The sequence below is a fragment of the Podarcis muralis genome, chromosome 7 (genome assembly GCF_964188315.1).
Source record: "Podarcis muralis chromosome 7, rPodMur119.hap1.1, whole genome shotgun sequence".
Lineage (NCBI taxonomy): Eukaryota > Metazoa > Chordata > Lepidosauria > Squamata > Lacertidae > Podarcis > Podarcis muralis.
Window position 1 is genome coordinate 15057183 of NC_135661.1, and position 19307 is coordinate 15076489.

General features: G+C 45.0%; 1 long non-coding RNA gene across 1 annotated transcript; it reads right to left on the minus strand.

The window, feature by feature from the left end:
* Window positions 1-12022: 12022 nt before the first annotated feature.
* Window positions 12023-18481, minus strand: LOC114602617 (uncharacterized). Its single transcript, XR_013393819.1, has 4 exons — window positions 18340-18481; window positions 18003-18099; window positions 15810-15942; window positions 12023-12170 (listed from the first exon to the last, which is right to left on the minus strand). It is a non-coding gene; the product is annotated as an uncharacterized LOC114602617 (long non-coding RNA).
* Window positions 18482-19307: the final 826 nt, after the last annotated feature.

A 19307-nucleotide genomic window follows, 5' to 3' on the forward strand; every position in this document is an offset into this window, starting at 1 on the left:
TGGTCCCTTACCTTTCCCGCCCTGATCTGGCCACAGTGATCCATGCGACGGTCACCTCTAGGCTTGACTACTGTAACTTGCTCTACGCGGGGCTGCCCTTGAAGTTGCCCCAGAAACTCCAGCGGGTGCAGAATGCTCCTTATGGGATCCTCGCCATGGGACCACATTCACCCAGTGCTTTTCCAGCTGCACTGGCTCTCGGTGGAGTACAGGGTCATGTTTAAGGTGCTAGTTTTGACCTTTAAAGCCCTATGCAGCCTAGGACCCTCGTACCTACGGGACCGCCTCTCCTGGTATGCCCCGCGGAGGACCTTAAGGTCCATAAATAGCAACACCCTAGAGGTCCCAGGCCCTAAGGAAGTCAGATTAGCCTCAACCAGAGCCAGGGCCTTTTCAACACTGGCCCCGGCCTGGTGGAACGCTCTGTCTCATGAGACCAGGGCCCTGCAGGATATGATTTCTTTCCGCAGGGCCTGTAAGACAGAGTTGTTCCATCTGGCCTTTGGCTTGGAATCAGCCTGACCCCCTCCCCCTCTTTCCTTTTCCTTCTGTGATGGAACCCCTATTTGGGGACTTCCCTGGCTTTTTTTCTGGCCCACGTAGGACCAGTCTGGATAGTCTGGTCATTGGCCTTGGTGAAGATTTGACGTTTTCTCCCCCCCAAACAGTTTTTGATCTGGGCTTCCACTGAAATGAGGCTGCATTTTAAGTTGTACTTTAATCCTGTTTTAAAGTTGTATTTTAATCATTTGTTTTTATACCTGATGTTAGCCACCCTGAGCCTGGTCTTGGCCGGGGAGGGTGGGGTATAAATAATTTATTATTATTATTATTATTATTATTATTATTATTATTATTATTATTATTATTATTGAAACTAGAATACAAAGATGCATTATATAAAGGAAGGTCACTTTGGAAACATGAGTATAATGCATAAAATGTGTAAAATTATATAGAAAGATGTATATTAGGAGGAAGTTGCAGTTAAATGCTGCTGAATTTTTCATGGTGACTTTTTTAAAGGTTTCACAAACTGGTGTGGAAATGTAGAGAACTCAGAAGTAGAAAAATGAGAAACTGAAAGAAACAAACAAAAAAAAAGACAGATTTCCCCACTCCTTTTCAAAATTTGGAATAAATCCAGATTAAACAAACAGGGTGGGATCCAATACAAGGACTGGTTTAGAGTTATTAATTTCAATGGGTCTACCCTGAATAGGATTTAGTTGCATACAACCCACAGTTGGTTATAGTGGAATGCAAAAGCTTTGTGCTTGCCATCTTGCTTCTCAGTGTGCTGCTACTGGAGGCAGAAATGGGTCTAGTAGCAACTGGAGGCCCCTTTACTTAAGTCTCCAGGAAACCCACTACCCACCTTTAGACAAAGGAGGAGGAGAGACAAACCCAGAGAGAAAGCCTCCTTGGCACCAGAGGTTTTGGGCAAAATTAATGTGAGCGCAAATGTTTGCCAGGAAGAAAACATTGACTTCTGATTCAAATGGTGCTTCTTTTGCACTGAAGATTAGTGGAGAACCCAGAAGGGTCTTATCAGCCTTTTAAAGCAGGGATAGGCAACCTAAGGCCTAGGGGCCAGATGCGGCCCAATCACCTTCTAAATCTGGCCCACGGACGGTCCGGGAATCAGTGCGTTTTTCCATGGGTAGAATGTGTCCTTTTATTTAAAATGCATCTCTGGGTTATTTGTGGGGCATAGGAATTTGTTCATTCCCCTCCCCCCAAATATAGTCTGGCCCATCACATGGTCTAGGGACGGTGGACCAGCCCACGGCTGAAAAAAGTTGCTGACCCCTGTTTTAAAGCTTTGAAGATGTTGTTTAATAGGAACACACTGGAAACAGAATGGGAACATCTCGTAAAACACAAGTGGAGCAGCGAAAATTGTGTGAGGCTTGGCACCAAAAGATTCGCAGTGGAAAAGACTTTTGGTGGAAAATCCCTGTCCAGTGATGAAAAGGGCTTGAAAGAGAGCACCATTTATCCCAAGAAGAGTCAGAACCTGCCTGACAGATTGGCATGTAGTACAATACCACCCCATCTTTTCAGAGGACATAACTGAGTCCAGTTTAACTCTCCCACTTCAGGACAATCCTTCAAAAGCAGCCTACTTCCTTCACTCCCTGTCCCCTTCTGACTTTTGCTACTGGAAGTAACTGACCATTGGGTTGTGACTGGGTAATGGGAGAGTGTTAACTCTTTTATAGCCACAATCACATTAAAATACGTTCTGTGTCCTCATTGAGTAGCTCAACAAGCTACTTTCCTGCCTCTAGCATAGACATGTCACGTACACCTGAGAGATGGTGTCTGCTTAATACAGGGGTTGTGGGAGTGCATTTATCAGCCTGGATGACCACATCCCAAGCTTCAAATGCCAGAGATGGATAGGGCTAGAGGCAAATGTGGGAAGAGCAACAGAGGTGAGTCTTACTTTTGTACAGGAGGCTACATTCCAGCCACGAAGAAGTCAGATGTTTCTGTACCCACCTCTCCAACAGGCAAATGGGAAACTTCGCCAGAGCTCAAGGAAAACATTCCAGTCAAATCCAAGCACTCAAGGAAAGAACAGAGCAGGGCATGACCTGGAGAAAGGCTTGCCTGAGGGCCAGAGAGAAAGGACTGGAGGGCCACTTTGGGCCTGTGAGCCTGGGGCTCCCTTCCCTAAGCTCAGTAGTTCTTGAACTTTTCTTTCTGGCCACACTTTCAGAATAAAAATTTGCTCGTGCCACATCAATTTTTTAATTGAGAAGAAATGTATGGGGAAACAAAAAGAAGCAACTCCTAGCAGTGCTTGATTTATAGCAATAATATTATCATGGGGCATCTGGAAAGTATAAAACAATGCAGCTACAAAAGAACATGGATCATTCCCAAAATAATTATATATGAGCCTCGTACCTTAAGTATGTGTTCAAACTCAATGAGATTTGTGAGCTTCCTTTTGCCGGATAATCTCATTTATATTGGGTCTATTTTGAGGCAAACAAACACTCATCTCCTCATCAACACAAAGAAGCCTTACTGTTTTCTGATTTTTCATATTTGTCAGAGTTGAAAATCCCTGTTCATAACATTATGTCATGGAGAACTGTAGAAGAATAGCCAATGCTTTTGAAGAGAGGAATGGATACTGCTTCTGGTTGTATATCCAAAAAAATTTTGTGATACTATGCTATACTACACTGAAATGTTTAAATGCTATTTTGATTTTCCTTGAATCTTCCTGTCACACTTGCCTTCCTGTCATGACTGCCCTGGCTTAATGCACAAATATATCCCTAATTGTGTTGTTGTTTAGTCGTTTAGTCGTGTCCGACTCTTCGTGACCCCCTGGACCAGAGCACGCCAGGCACTTCTGTCTTCCACTGCCTCCCGCAGTTTGGTCAGACTCATGTTTGTAGCTTCGAAGACACTATTCAACCATCTCGTCCTCTGTCGTCCCCTTCTCCTTGTGCCCTCCATCTTTCCCAACATCAGGGTCTTTTCCAGGGAGTCTTCTCTTCTCATGTTGTGGCCAAAGTATTGGAGCCTCAGCTTCACGATCTGTCCCTAATTGTAGAAGGAGTTTAAACTCGCAAGCAGACTGTTTATGGCACAACTTATGCATAATTATTTGCTAATGGTTCCCAGGCTTAAATATTCCTACTCCATTTGTGCTGATGATATTTGTGGTCACAATGATATCAGGTGAGTTGTGTCCTCGCTTTCAAAGTTGCCCACAGTGGAGGTGGGCAGATAACCTTCTGGCTTTTAATTTAAAACTTGTGCAATTGGCTACAGCAAGATTAGTTGCTGGGGCAGTGGTCTGCAGTGCATGTTTATGGTCCCACCTCAGGTTGCAAAATGGCCTGGCCTGGCCCTGAGACCTCTCCCCACTCCACACAGTGAAAATAAAGACATTAGTTTGTTGGCTGCTGAAAGGAAGAAGTCAGAGACTGAGAGCTGTGCAATCACTCAGTTTATTCATGTCCTGATATAAACATGACAAGAAGACAGGCTGGGTTTTTAAGGTACATCACATAGTTTTGAGGGGTCATTAATTTTATGAGACTTGTATGTACACGTTTCTTTATCAAGATATGAAGTGCATCCTTCTAAGTGAGCAATGGCACCATATCTAAAAAACAAAAACATGTGTAAACATAAGTTCCGTCTTTACTTCCCACAGTCTTTTGAGCTCTCATTTTTCCTAGGAGCCAAGATTTAGTAAAAATTCTCTTATGTTTAAGGTTGTTATAAAATTACACCCCACCCAATACAGAATATAAACATTTTTGTTCAATGTTAATTTAATGAATCTGGGGTTAATTTAAACTTTTATTATTTTATGATTGTTTTTAAATGGGATGCTTCCCTGAGTGTTGTGATAACAGGGGAAGAGCGGCAATATATTTTCTCAAACAAAATAAATGATATGTTGTAGCTAAATTCACCAGCACTCCTAAACTCATTATTATGCTTTAATGCTGGCATGCGATGCAATCCCCCCCCCCCCATTTTGTAGTACAATGACCTTGAGGTTTGATTGTGCTGATACGGAAGGGGGGGGCATGCCTTCCTTCACCCTTGCGCCGGTTAGGGGTTAGGGGTCCCTTTACCTAAGCATCATAATGGACTAAATGCAGATGGGGCCATCTGGCTGAGAACATGGGACACCACTGTTAAAACATCTGCACTGGCTGCCCATCCACTTAATTTACAACGCTCTGAACAACTCAGGTCCAGGGTAACTCAGGGACCCCTTCTGTCCCAGCTCAATCCTTGAGATCCTCTGCAGGGTTGATAAGGCTCATTTGACAACAGCAAGAAACTGAGCATTTAGTGTCATAAGTCCAGTATTGTGGGATACTCTGCCAACAGAGATTCAGCAGGTGCCTTCTGTTTCAGCCTTCAGATGCTTCCTGAAAAATTTCTATTCCATCAGTCTTATTAAAAACACACCTTTCCATAATAGTTTTCTTATTTTAATATTTTAATGTTTTTATTGTATGTTTTTGAACATAATTGTTATATACAAAAGTATCAGAGCAGTTTACAAGTGTGTGTGTGTGTGTGTGTGTGTGTGTGTGTGTGTGTGTGTATATATATATATATGTATAGTCTCCAGTCTTTGATGTACTGCATCAAAATTCTGAATGCCTTTGCAGCTCCCCTGCCTTGAAATAAATCCACTTTAGGGTAGCCTTTGCACAGTTTTACCTAGTCCAGATTCAGCAAACCATTGGATATAGTTTAGTGCAAAAGCATTGTGCTGCTTACCATCTTGGTCTTTCCATATGCTGCTGGCCAAGTCTCCCTGCGGGGCCTGGTTCTGGTAGCAGTGGAGAGCAAGAGAGTGTCCCTCGCTTAAGCCTGCAGGGAATCCACTGCCTACATTTATACGAAGGAGAAGGTGGAGAGGCAAAGCTTAGGGGAAGTCTCCCTTGACCTGGTGTTCGCGGTGTACTATTGTGCCCACATCATGTTTGTTTTGAAGAAAACATTTGCTTCTGTCTCAGCCGGGCCTTTTTTCTCTTTGCACGGAGAACACTAGAGTAGGTGGCAGAGTATTATCAGCTGAATCGTCTTCAGATCTGTTTCTTGGTAAGAACATGCAGAAACCAGAACAGGAACAGCTTGTAAAACATCATTGGCAAAGTGAAGCCTGCCTGAAGTTTAGCGCCAGATATTCACAACAACAGGCTGTGGAAAGAGAGGGCTGCCCACTGAGGAGAGGGGCCTGAAATGGGGTGTCATTTGAGGGGGAGATGGCTTGGGGACAATAACTTACCTGACAACGAGGGCTGTAGAGTTGGGATAGGGTGGGAATAAGCAGGGCATGATGAAATGGATGTGATCAACCATCCTTTTCAGGGAGAGAGAACTGGCCCAACTTTGAGCACTGCAAATAGCAGTTCTTTTAGCTGGATTGGGTTGGGGCAGAGTCACAGAGCATTTGGGCTGAGAGGAAGATGACTAGTGAATTTATGCCAGGTCAGGATTTGAAGCCAGGCTGTTTCAAAGCGGGAATTGTTGATGCTTTGTGGAACACCCTCCTAATGAGGATCCACCTGGCATTTTTGTTGACACCTTTCTCAGGTGTGGTAAAGAATTATACCCCCCCCAACCCGGCTTTTGTTGGACATTAACAATGTTGTTTGATTGTGTACCATGTTGTTGTTTAGTCGTTTAGTCGTGTCCGACTCTTCGTGACCCCATGGACCAGAGCACGCCAGGCACCTCTGTCCTCCACTACCTCCCGCAGTTTGGTCAAACTCATGCTGGTAACCTCGAAAACACTATCCAACCATCTCGTCCTCTGTCGCCCCCTTCTCCTTGTGCCCTCCATCTTTCCCAACATCAGTGTCTTCTCCAGGGAGTCTTCTCTTCTCATGAGGTGGCCAAAGTACTGGAGCCTCAGCTTCACGATCTGTCCTTCCAGTGAGCACTCAGGGCTGATTTCCTTAAGTATGGATGCGTTTGATCTTCTTGCAGTCCATGGGACTCTCAAGAGTCTCCCCCAGCACCATAATTCAAAAGCATCAATTCTTCGGCGATCAGCCTTCTTGATGGTCCAGCTCTCACTTCCATACATCACTACTGTGAAAACCGTGGCTTTAACTATACGGACCTTTGTTGGCAAGGTGACGTCTCTACTTCTCAAGATGCTGTCTAGGCCTGTCATTGCCCTTCTCCCAAGAAGCAGGCGTCTTTTAATTTCGTGGCTGCTGTCACCATCTGCAGCGATCTTGTGTACCATAGTTTCCCCCCATTCTTTCCCCTGCATTGTAATGGGAAAAATAGCACTCCTCAGTAGGAAACCCCCCCCCCAGCGCCTGCCATTTTTAGAGGCCACTCTTGGGTGAAAGTGGCTACCACTTTCTCTTGGGGGGGGGGAAGAAATTTGATTCAGTTCACATTTAACCCAAAATTTAACAGGTTTGCACTTTCCAAAACAGGAAGAGAACTGAAATACAGCCATCTTCAAAATCCACATTACCTAAATTTAGCAAATTGGTGGCCATCATTACATCTTGTGGGAGCAGCTTCCATCACTTTATGCATTGTGTGAAGAGCCTGCTGAATCCGGCCAATGGCCCTCCCCAGTCCAGCATCCTGTTCTCACAGCCGCCAACACAACGCCTACTGAGAAGCCTACGGCTCATGAAAGTGGAGGGAGAACACAGCCATCCGAGTCAGTAGCCTTTGTTGTTGTTGTTGTTGTTTAGTCGTTTAGTCGTGTCCGACTCTTCGTGACCCCATGGACCAGAGCACGCCAGGCACTCCTGTCTTCCACCGCCTCCCGCAGTTTGGTCAGGCTCATGTTGGTAGCTTCAAGAACACTATCCAACCATCTCATCCTCTGTCGTCCCCTTCTCCTTGTGTCCTCCATCTTTCCAAACATCAGGGTCTTTTCCAGGGAGTCTTCTCTTCTCATGAGGTGGCCAAAGTATTGGAGCCTCAACTTCACGATCTGTCCTTCCAGTGAGCACTCAGGTCTGATTTCCTTAAGAATGGATGCGTTTGATCTTCTTGCAGTCCATGGGACTCTCAAGAGTCTCCTCCAGCACCATAATTCAAAAGCACCATAATTCAAAAGCATCAGTAGCCTTACCCTCCATGAACTTGTCCAATCCTCTTTTCAAGAGGATTTCAAGAGGATTTTCAACCTCCAAGTTGGTAGCCATCACTGCCTCCCATGTGAGACGTTTCCATAATTTAACTATGGGCAGCATGCGTCATTTTATCTTCCCTGAATCTTCAGTTTCATTAGATGACCACAAGTTCATCTCTGTGAGAGAGACGAGGAGAAAAACTTTTCTCTACCTGTTTTCTCCATACCAGACATGATTTCACACACCTCTATCATGCCTCCTCTTACCTTTTCTCACAGTGGCCAACAAGAGGCTGATGGGAATGTATAAATTATTGCTGGAATGGGAAACTAAAGATGAAGAGGTAAAATCATTAATGATCCACTGGGCAAAAGATGTGGGGTATAATATACAACTTGCAGATTGGGAAAGACTGTGGAAGGAGGACTTGAAATTTACAGCATGCTGTACGGTAAAAGAGAACTATATGAAAATGATGTATAGATGGTATTTGACCCGGTAAGACTAGCATAAATATATAAAAATAATACTAGCATATGCTGGAAGTGTAAAGAGAAAGAAGGCACGTTCTACCACATGTGGTGGACGCGCAAAAAGGCAAAGGCATTCTGGGAAATGATATATAATGAATTGAAAAAAATGTTTAAGATAACTTCTGTTTAAAAACTATTATTTATTTATTTATTTATTTATTTATTTATTTATTTATTTATTTATTTATTATACCTTTTAAAGAGGTATAATAGGAGAAGAATTACCAAAGGATATGAAAAGACTGTTTATGTATATGATGGCAGCTGCGAGAATGCTTTACGCCCAGGGATGGAAGGAAGAGGAAACACTAACTAAGGAAGAGTGGATTATGAAGGCGATGGAATAGGCTGACATGGCAAAGATGACTGGAAGAATCAAACACCAACAGGACAACAAATTTAATACAGAATGGAAAAAATACATAGACTATATTAAAGAACATTGTAAACACTTAAAGACGTTAGCAGGATTTTTATAACGCTTGTAATTTGCAAAAACCAAAAGACTAAAAAAAAAAAAGATTAAATTAAAGTTAGATAAATGTAATCAAATGCGGTAAATATAAAAAAATGTACATTTTGAAAACCTGCGCGGGGGGGGGGGGGTTTGTTATTTTGTTTCAATTGACATTTGTAATGTTAAAAAATATGAAAAATAATTTTTTAAAAAACACAAGAGGCTGATGGGAAACCCACAAGCAGGACCTGAGCCCAACAGTGCCCCCCCCCTGTGGTTTCCAACAATTGGCAGTCAGAAACATAGTGCCTCTGACATCTGAGCCATCAGAGTGAGTAGCCCCCATAGCCCTCTCCTCCATGAATTGGTCCACTTGGCCCAAAGTCACCCAAGCTGGGGACCATTATGGAACTTTCTTCTGGGGGATAAAGTTCCATAATTAATCTATGTGCTGTAAGAACAAATGCTTCCTTTTATGTGTCCTGAATCTTCCAACGTTCAGCCTCATTTGGATATCCAACAGTTTTATTGTTATGAGCGAGCGAGAGAGAAGGTTCTCTCTCTCCACTTTCTCCATGCTCTGCACAGACCTCTCTGATGCTACCTCTGGCCTACCTGTTCTCTAAACTACCCACCCACCCACCTTTCCCCGCAGAGGAGTTTCTCTACCTGCTTAATTGTTTTGGCCGCCCTCTTCCAACTCTACAATATCCTTTGGGAGGTGAGGTGACCAGATCTGTGCACAGTACTCCAAATGCCATCGCATCATACATTTGCCTAACAGCTTCATGATATCAGCAGCTTTATTTCCAGTGCCTTCCCTAATGATCCCTAGCAAGGGATTTGCCTGTTTAATAGAATTGTAGAGCACACTCTTTCCCACATAAGCCAACCAGATGCTTATGACAAGCCCACCATAGCAGTGCATGTCCCCTCAGAGCCAGTGTGGTGTAGTGGTTAGAGTGTCAGACTAGGACCTTGGGCCCGTCTCTCTGCCCCTCAGTCCATCCTACCTCTTAGGGTTGTTCTGGGGACTAGATGAAGAAGGGGAGAACCATGCAAATGCAATAAAATAAAATAAATATCTGGATCTCTGCTAAATAGCAACCTTGTGTGCCTCTCAGTCGTAGCTCTTCTCATATAGGATGTCTTGGTATCTTTTTGAGGGCAAAGACTTGTTTTTATTTTATTTGCCCAGTATGTTTTTATAGTGTTTTCATTGCTTTTATAAATTTTACCAACTTTACTGCCACCCTGGAATTATGTATTGTTAAGTTTTATTTTACTCTGTTATTGTTTCAAAATTGTACCTTTTGTACCCTTTATAAATTTATTAAATGAAAAAGCCTGTCAAGCTAGCAGAGACTGGTTACCTGCAGCATCTTAGTCTGACGTTTTCTCCAGCTGACCTTAGGCCAGCTGCTTGATAGGTATCTAGGAGTGTTTACTGCAGGAATTTGGAACCAGAGTCACAGGACAGACAAGTTGCCCCAGAAAACCTAGTGATGTGACATACTTTATCCCCTGTGGTCCCACAAATCACCTGTTACACATCTTGCGACCCATAAACAAAGGCATGTAATCTGAAAAGTTGATCTGTGTGATTTTGCGATAAGTTTATTGGTTTGAAATGGTGGATGTCTCCTTCTTTTCTGTTCTTTGAATGAGTATCTCTGACCACGTTTCCTCATGATATTGGGGTGGGGGGCATATATAGTCAGCAGCAGTATAGAAACAAGCCCTATGAGGAAAGGCTAAAGAGAAGACAGTGGCAGGGTATGTAATAGCCTTTCCCCAATATTATTTATTTATCCTTTCTTTATTTCACATCTTTAGTAAAGGTAAAGGTACCCCTGCCCGTACGGGCCAGTCTTGACAGACTCTAGGGTTGTGCGCCCATCTCACTCAAGAGGCTGGGGGCCAGCGCTGTCCGGAGACACTTCCAGGTCACGTGGCCAGCGTGACGAAGCTGCATCTGGCGAGCCGGAGCCGCACACGGAAACGCCGTTTACCTTCCCGCTAGTAAGCGGTCCCTATTTATCTACTTGCACCCGGGAGTGCTTTCGAACTGCTAGGTTGGCAGGCGCTGGGACCGAACAACGGGAGCGCACCCCGCCGCGGGGATTCGAACCGCCGACCTTTCGATCGGCAAGCCCTAGGCGCTGAGGCTTTTACCCACAGCGCCACCCGCATCCCTTTTCATATCTTTATATACAGCTTAATACTAAAACAGTCTCTAAGTGGCTTACAAAAATAACAGATACTTTGTGTGTATGTTACATTGTGCATTGTCACTGTGTGGTTACTTATAATAGTGATGGGTGGTGAATGCATGAGTAATTGCATACATACCCTGCATGCACTTGAGTTTGTGCATAGAACAAAGACACTCATCAATGTGGCACCCACCTCCCAGGGATTCTGAACCTGTAGATTAAATGTCTCCCACTTTTGGAAGGCAAGAACCTCCAGGGAAGGACTGCATTCTGAGGCTGGTGGAGTCTTAATTCCCTCACCGGCCAAGATATGGGAGACCTCAGTATCCCTTGGCAGAGGAACCAAACCGAAATAAAGTGAATTTGTCAGGTAGGGATTGTGGCTGTGTGCCCAACTCCACCAAATCCTGCTTCAAGAACCAGCAGTGCCAGATTTAGGGTGGTGCGAGTGGTTCCCCTATACAGGGCGCTGAGCCAAGGGGGCGCAAATTTGAGAAGATCCATTTTGGAGTGCCAAATTTTGGGCTCACTTGGCGCATATTACCAAAGATTACCAGAGTCTGACCCTGGAACCAGACCAATCTAGGGGGATCACCCCAGGCTGCCCAGAGTGATCCTAGGCTGCCAGGGGGTGGGGCATCAGACAAGAAGGAGAGGTGAATGGGAAGAAGGTCAGGGTAGGAAGAAGGGTGGGAAGGAATGTCAGCTGGGAAAAAGGAAAGCGAAGCTGCAGGGCCTTGTCTGCTTTGCCAGTGTCCTTTGCCCCAAGGAAAGCCCCTGCAAAGCAGAGCCCACATGACTGAATCCTCAGCTTACTTCCCAAACTAATACATGGATCATAATTACACTTCGACTTTTGTTCCTCTCGCAAAACCTGAGATTCAGTTCTTGGCTCAAAAACCTACCTAAAATGCATTTTTAGATTTGTTAATCTTTGATAAAAGGTGTTTAGGAGCTGAGATACAACATTTAAACATGTGTTTTGTGGTAAAGCACACATTTAAACAGTATTTAAGTATGGATTTTCTAAGAGATTTAGAAAACAGAATCCACAGTTAAATCTGGAAATAGAAAGATTGTAGGAATGGACACATGAAAAATTGACCCAGGCCAACCCTTTGAGAGACCCTCCACCTGACGATATCATTCAATAAAGATACACTCATCCTTTTGGCACTCATGGAAGAAAAGAGGCAGAGATGAAGACATTGACTGATTTATTCTGGTCCTCTAACATGAAGGGAATGGAATAGGTTTGTATAGCTTCAGAACACAGTTGTGATGGGTCCCTTTATAGCTTCAAAATTCAGCTGCGAAGCATCATCATTTCCCATTGGTTCCAGGTAAGCTAATAAAAGAAGAAGTATTAAGTATGAAACAAGGTTTGTCTTGAATTGCAACAGCCTTTAAAGAAGCTCTAAAATGACACACCAGTTTAGCTATCGCTAACATCTTTCAGTGCAGTCTCTGCCTGCCTACTCATAAGTCCACATTCACATTTGCTTGACTTGTATTTTGATCGTATTGTGTACCAACTAATTATTCTGGGTCCTAGAGCTTTTCATGCTGTTCTGCAGCTGTGCCATAAGTTTCTTGAGAAAATCTGATCTTGCCAGAAAACCTGAAGAGAGATTTGGCCCACTTGATAATGACCGCTCCCCACATTAAATGGGGGGGGGGCGCCCTTTGCGTGGTCACACACAGCCCCTGGACCCTACGCGACACCATTAGCACAGGCTTGGCTTCGCCTCCCCCAGGTGAGATACCTGGAGGTCTCTGCCTACCTCAGTCAGTTGCCGAATTCTGCCTGGGCAGGCGTTGCCAAGGTGATCAGGCTAGGTAGGGGGAGGGACCCCTGCCCACACAATAGAGGGAGGATCTTACCTGGGAATCTTCAGTTGGCTCCAGAGCTTCTCCCACCCTACCCACCCTCAGTTAAGACTTCTTTTGCAGGTTAACCTTTTCTCCACAGGTACGCTGCTACGTCAGGGTCACTGTTGAAGGGCCGGAAAGGAATTTCCCTGCATTGGCAGGTTTTGCCTTTCCCGTAGCAAAACGGCACAACTTTGGCGGTATCAGGCCTTGGGCGGAATCCTTTAGTCTATCTTCCCTGAATGGGGGGGGGGGGAGACGTGCAGCGGTGACCCACGCCTCCTTCCTCTTTGCGGCGGCGATACCAGGGTTCCCCGTTAAAGGGGTTGTTTGAGGGGAGGCTTTGACCGTACGCCTAGAGGACATCATTGCTCTCCCCTGCGATGGTGCCGTAACGGGGGCAGACTCTCTCTGCTTGAACATGTGTTCTCCAGAGCCAGCCCACCCACCCCCCACTGGATAACCCTGATGTTCCCCAGATCCCCAGTGGGGAACTGGGAGGGATAAACGCCCAATGCCTGAGCCAAGGTCTACCCACATCTGAAACATAATAAAGTTGTGGCCAATTTTAATCCCATAGCACGTTGTCTTGAGTCGTTATTCCACATGGGGGCCGCCCAGGGTTTGGGGGACTCTGCCTGTCCATGCAAACTGATTTTGGAAGGGCTTGTGAATAGCTTTCTTTGAAGTTTCTGCAGATCTGCCAGCAGGGGCCGTTTCCTCCCACCTCCTCCCTTTCTTCCCATGCCCCCTCCCTGGCAATAGTTTTTCATTAGAGCTTCCCACCATTGAACTGCACCCCCCCCCCCCCAGTTATTGCCTGTCTGGGACCTGGGATTTCCCCCTCATTTTCCAGATGAGCCTGTTCTGCAATAAAACACTCACATTCTGATCGTATCACATCTTTCTGCATAACTGCAAAACCTTCCCTCTTAAAAAATTGAAAGGCCGTTCTAGAGAATGCAGAGGTGATACCGGTAAGTTTGGAGCAAGAAGGCCAGAAGCCTAGAGTGCCTTTAGAAACCCTCTTAATAACATATTTGGAGGGGGGAGCAAAGAGTCCTGGAAACTTAGCTTATTCTCTTTACCTTTTAGCAACAGGTAACCCCCACACTGACCCCCCAGAGGGTGGAGCAAGGCAGATAATACTCAGAAAAATCTGACGATGCACAACCCAAGTGTGCACAAAGAAACCTGGTTTCCTGGAGATGGTTCCAGGACAGAAGTAGAAAGTGCACCCATGGAGCCACCAAGCAAAGCAAGTCAGGGTTTTTCAGGCAAATGTGGATTGGCACTAAGTGTATATACTGGGAGTAGCCAACAAGGCTACCATCACCCCTGACTATTAGCTATGCTGGTCAGAACTGGTGAAAGTAGGAGTTGAACATGGAGTTCAGCAGCTTGCCTTCCCTTGGTGTGTGGGCAGAAGGTAGATCAAGGTCCAATGGCAGACTGATTCCCCTAGTGATTTGCAGCAGTTCTTCAAATACAGCTGCTTCTGCCTCCCAGTTGCTTACCAACAGCAACAAAAAAGCCAAGGTCCTAAACATGTGGCTGAAATGGAGAAGGCTTCATTGGACTTCTGTGTGGAAGGGATGTGTGAGCTCTGCTCAGTTCTTGTCCTGAAAAGAAATCCCTCTGCTCACCCTGTTTTTTCCTTCTAACTGCATGTCCTTTGCCCCTGGTTCAGCTTGATAGATCATGGGAGTCAATTCGATAAGCGCATCGCTATACAGGATTGCAATCTTAATGTGGTGCCACAACACCAACGAGAGGGGCTACTCATGGTGTCCGGCTCAGTGGCGGGCAGTCCATTAAGGCAAGCTCAGGAGGTCCTCAGCCAGCGCCTGCCTCCTTGCTGACAGCCACTCCAGGGAATGGCACTGCCTGTCAGTCTCAGGGCTTCTGCACACTTACTTTCCCCTGCACTTCCTAGGCACAACCCATGCTTTAAAGCAGGGGTTGCCAACCTAAGGCCCATGGGCCACAAGCAGCCCACGGGGTCGTTTAACCGGCCCACGAACCGCCCTCTCAGCAAGTCCCTGCGCGCTGCACTAAAACGGTGCGTGGGGACTCGCTTCCGCGGCACCAGAAATCATGTCTGCACAGACGCGGACGCTGGAAATCGTGGGTGCGCTGACTCATGCGCACACGTGATCCAGCCCACAGAGGGATCTCTGCTGGAGTGAACCAGCCCAGGCAAGGTAAACCTTGCCCACCCCTGCTTTAAAGCTCTGTCTCCAAGTGCCCCTTTCTTTTGCTCCAGAGCTTCCCCCACAAAAACCCAAATCACCATTTGCTGTGCTTGAGCTTTAAAGTGTGGGTTTTTGCAGGGGAAGCTCCAAGGCAAAAAAATTGGTGCTTTCAGCCATGGACCATGCCAGGAAAGAGCAGGGCAAAAGGTACATGTGTATAAGCCCTCAGTGCTGCCTTTGTATAACTCAGCAGGGAAGAGTAGGGGAATAAAACGGCAATGAGTTGGCTCTACCATCAGCTCCAGTTCTGCCAGCCATTTGCTTTGGTGCCTCCTCCTGTTGGCCTCCCTGACGCCTGCCCTGCCAGTCTCCATGGGCACCAGCCTCCACGGGTCCCGCTATACAGAGGACAGTCCTCTCTTTGAAGGTGCCCTCTGTTGAAAAAGCTGCATTGGTTTAAAGATTAAGAATTGTCAGAAGGGAGAGCGATTTGGTAGCTTTAAAATACTATTCCAGGCAGCCCTAAGAGCTTTGGATGAAAGAATGTTTTAAATTGTTTTTTACAATGTTTTCTTAAAGCTGCAATTGATTTTAGATCTTTTTAGAATGTTTTAATCTGTTTTAAAACATTTGCATTGTTTCTCCATTAAATTCTACTTCTGTATGATGCCAAGGGCTCCTGGGGGAGGAAGGGCAGGATGTTGATGATGATTATAATGCCTTGTATTTCTGTTTCTAAATTTGCACCTATAAATATAAAGTAGCACATGTAAATCTGTGTCCTCTTTTTTTTTGGAGGGGCGGGGGGAGGTTGATGCATAACTGACCAAGCCTATATTCACTGACAGAGGGAGATTCTCCCCCTGCCAGTGTGGGCAATGCATGAATAGGCCCAGTGCCAATGTTTTACTTTTTCCTACCTATTGTCACAGCATTCTGCTCCGCTTCTGCTGCATTTGCATTTCATGCCGTTAGCTCCATTCCACTCAGTCCCCATTCCGTGTTTTGTCCCATCCAAAGGAGAAGTGCATCCATCTGGAGGAATGACTGATCCTAGAGATGGCAGGGAGAACACGGTCAACATCAGTGCCCGCACTTCCAAAATGCAACAAAAAGCAGCTGTTCAAATCAGAAGATAACCTGGGGAAATTATCACCACTTGGCACCACACTCTCATGGTTGCCCAGCCTGTAACAGCACCCACAGCTTATTTCTCCAGTCTGGCTCTTCCCACTGTGGGAGACAGCCTGTTTCTGAGTCCCAGTTGCTCCTCTTCTCCGCTTGTGGGCTTCCCCCTGGGGGAACAGACTAGTTTATCTCCCAAGATTGAGAAGAATAGCACCTGCACATCTTGCCTGGAAGTTCAAATTATACAAATGCTAGAAATGCACTCTCCTCCCACTTTTAAAAAATAAAAATGGGGATCTGGAAATTATGAGGCAGTGGTTGATGAAATGGTTGATGAAATGACAGGTTGTGGTCTGGCTGGTGCCTTTGGGTGCATGTGTGTGCATTCACCAAGTTGTATATTAGGCCAGGGATGGACAAGCTGCGACCTGGGGATGGTGAGAGTGATGGTCCACAGATTCCCCACTCCTGTGGGAAAGAGAAGATACACACCATTGCCCACTCAAATCTTTAATTTTTAGGGAACCTGAAGAGGGGACTGGATACTGAAGGAGGACAACTCTGGCAATCAATCCTGCAAAACACAGTTTGAGAAGTTATGCCCAGAAGGCAAACCAAAGGACCAAAATATGGATGGTAACTGATCAAGTGCATGGATCAGGAAATAAGAATAGTTCCTGGTACATCGTAAGGCTGTGCACACACTCCCCTCTATAGGGAAAACCTATTGCGGAAGAATTTTGTATACTGAGGGGATAGGTTTTTTGGTTTATACAAGTCTTCCTGCTTCATTATTGGCCCATCCTAAAAGGTTACACCCTTTAGGACTCTCAGGGGTTGCTTTATTGCCCTGATTTGCTAATGTGCTTCAGGGATAAGTGCTGGCAGGGTGTGGGAGGACCTTTGGATGTCAGTCCAGCCAGCATGCAGCCTCTCAGGGATGTCAATCTTCCTGATAGGGTCTGACCTTTGAGCTTTGACGTAGGCGCTGATCTGTTCCTGCTGTGTACTGGCCAGCTAAAATCTCTCTGTTATTATCCTCTGGTGCTCCTGATAACTGAAGGGGAAAGTATTTTATCTTGCTTATGCTATGTTATTCTGCTAAAAGTATGTGTCACTGTTTTTTATGCTGTGTTCGAGCCTGACACTATAAAGGCAGTGAACTCCTCTCCACTACTGTTGCTGTTGCCACTGAATCCAAAAGAATGCTTGAATTTCCAAAACACCCTTCACCTGATCCAGGACAATCTAGGAATCAACCCTCCCACCCACGAACCAGTCCTTCATCAATTTGGGTGGGGAGTTAATGTTTAGCTGTTGCTTTTAACAAGGTGGTGAAGCTGACCTCTGCAGTCTTCCTTCTGGACATGCTGTCTCCTGACAGCTTTTCATTGCTCTGGAGGCCTGATTCAACCCAGGGCAATTTAGGGCTGTCTCAAGCTGACTCAGCCCAAGCCTGGAACTCCATGAATTTGGCCGTCTGGTGCCTTGTCCGAGCAAGTAGGGGTAGGTTGAAGTCTATGGAAATGCTTGCTTGAGTGTGCAGGCCCTGCTCTTTCTTCATGAAAATTGTTCAACATTGCTAGTGCAAATATTTCATAATAAGCACATTTTGTATGCAGTTTTGACTAATGTCCCCATTTTTGCAAGTGATTTCTCCCAATATATTGCATTTATTTTTATATTTTTGCTAATATGTTCATTCTTACACACACTTTTACCTAGCACATGCATTTCTGTAAACACTATTTGCTTGGAGCACTGCCTTGAAAAATTCATATAACCGCAGATTGCAAAGGAAGACTTTGTTTTGTTTCTCATGTCTTCTAGAAATTGATAATTTGATAGATTCACCTTCAAATGCAAACTGAACGGAATTTCTCTCACATCCCTAATCCTGAGTCAGGATCAATTATTTTTTTTTAAAAAAAGCCAAGCATGAAATAATCAATTGCACAAATCAGTAGGCTGTTCAATAACTTTACCATCCTTAACTTCTGCTTTATTTACGGTTCGGACACAGGAGCCGTGGCACTTGCCCAGCCAGGTGAGGCATAACATGATCAGGATGAGAGCAACTTTCTGAAAAAGAGGAATGGGAAGGGGGAAGAATTCAGCAAAACAGGCTTTCAGTTGCTTTGAGAGTTTACACTAAGCTTTGACTCCACTAGAACTTTGTGGTTATTTACATTTTAATAAATGAATGAAATATTTATTGCTAAAAGCTATAAGCTGTCACAATTGGTCACAATGCATAGAATACAAATAATTGATTTAAAACTAAACAACAACAACAGCAAAGCAAAAATTCAAAAATCGCACCTGCATAAGTTAAGCACTCCAGATCTCACACTCCCCCTTATGATACGTGTCTTGGTGCCTAGTGCTCAACTTACTTGCAGCCAAGGCAAATTTTGCAACCTGTGCAGTAATAAATATGTTATTGCCAGCCAGCAAAATAGAGATTTGCTCAAGGGGAAAGAGAGGAAAGGATGTAATGAAGGAATTTTTGTCTATAAAGGGCACCGTAACAAATGGGATGGAATGCCCTCCGTGTCTCCCGACTCACAGATGCAGAGTCTTTGTTGCACAGGGGCGTTATTGAATCTCCCCACTAGATATGCAGAGGGCATACACTGAAGACGCAAAGCTGTAAATGCTTTTCTAAGTGGAGCCAGCGTGAGATTAATGAAGTACGGCTCCAGCCCAAAATATGTTTTCTATATTGGATACCAGGATGAGTATGCCATCTGGGAAAGTAAATGAAGGTCCCGCCATTTAGAGTCCAAATGGAGTCTCTTTGATGAGTTGTTTGTTAGAGGCAAGATTTGGTAGGGAGTCCACATTAATCCCATAATAATGGAGAATCTTACTGACTGAGTTTGCCCAAGAGCTTCAGGGTATAAAATGCAATTGCTCTCGGAAGCATTTTTAGGGAGCCTGGTATTACTCATTTTAGCCAGCTTCAGCCAGTATAGGGCTAGGACTACATGCACACTGGTTTGTAAGCAGATAAGCCCTGTTTCAGCTCTTAAAAGGGGGCAGGTGTACCTTTGGGGACAATCAACAGTGATTTCAGGAAAGAGTTCTGCATCACTTCTAAGGGGAGGACATTACTATATCCCCAAATCTCTGCACTGTGCTGGCATAATCTTCTTTTGAAATACCTCAACTGTGGGGGCAACTAAACTCCCCCCCCCCTGAACTCTGGAAAACTGTAATAAAGAGTGAATAGAGTGAGAGGGTTTCAATTAACTGCAAGTAGGTGTGGCTTCCAGGACAAATTTGAA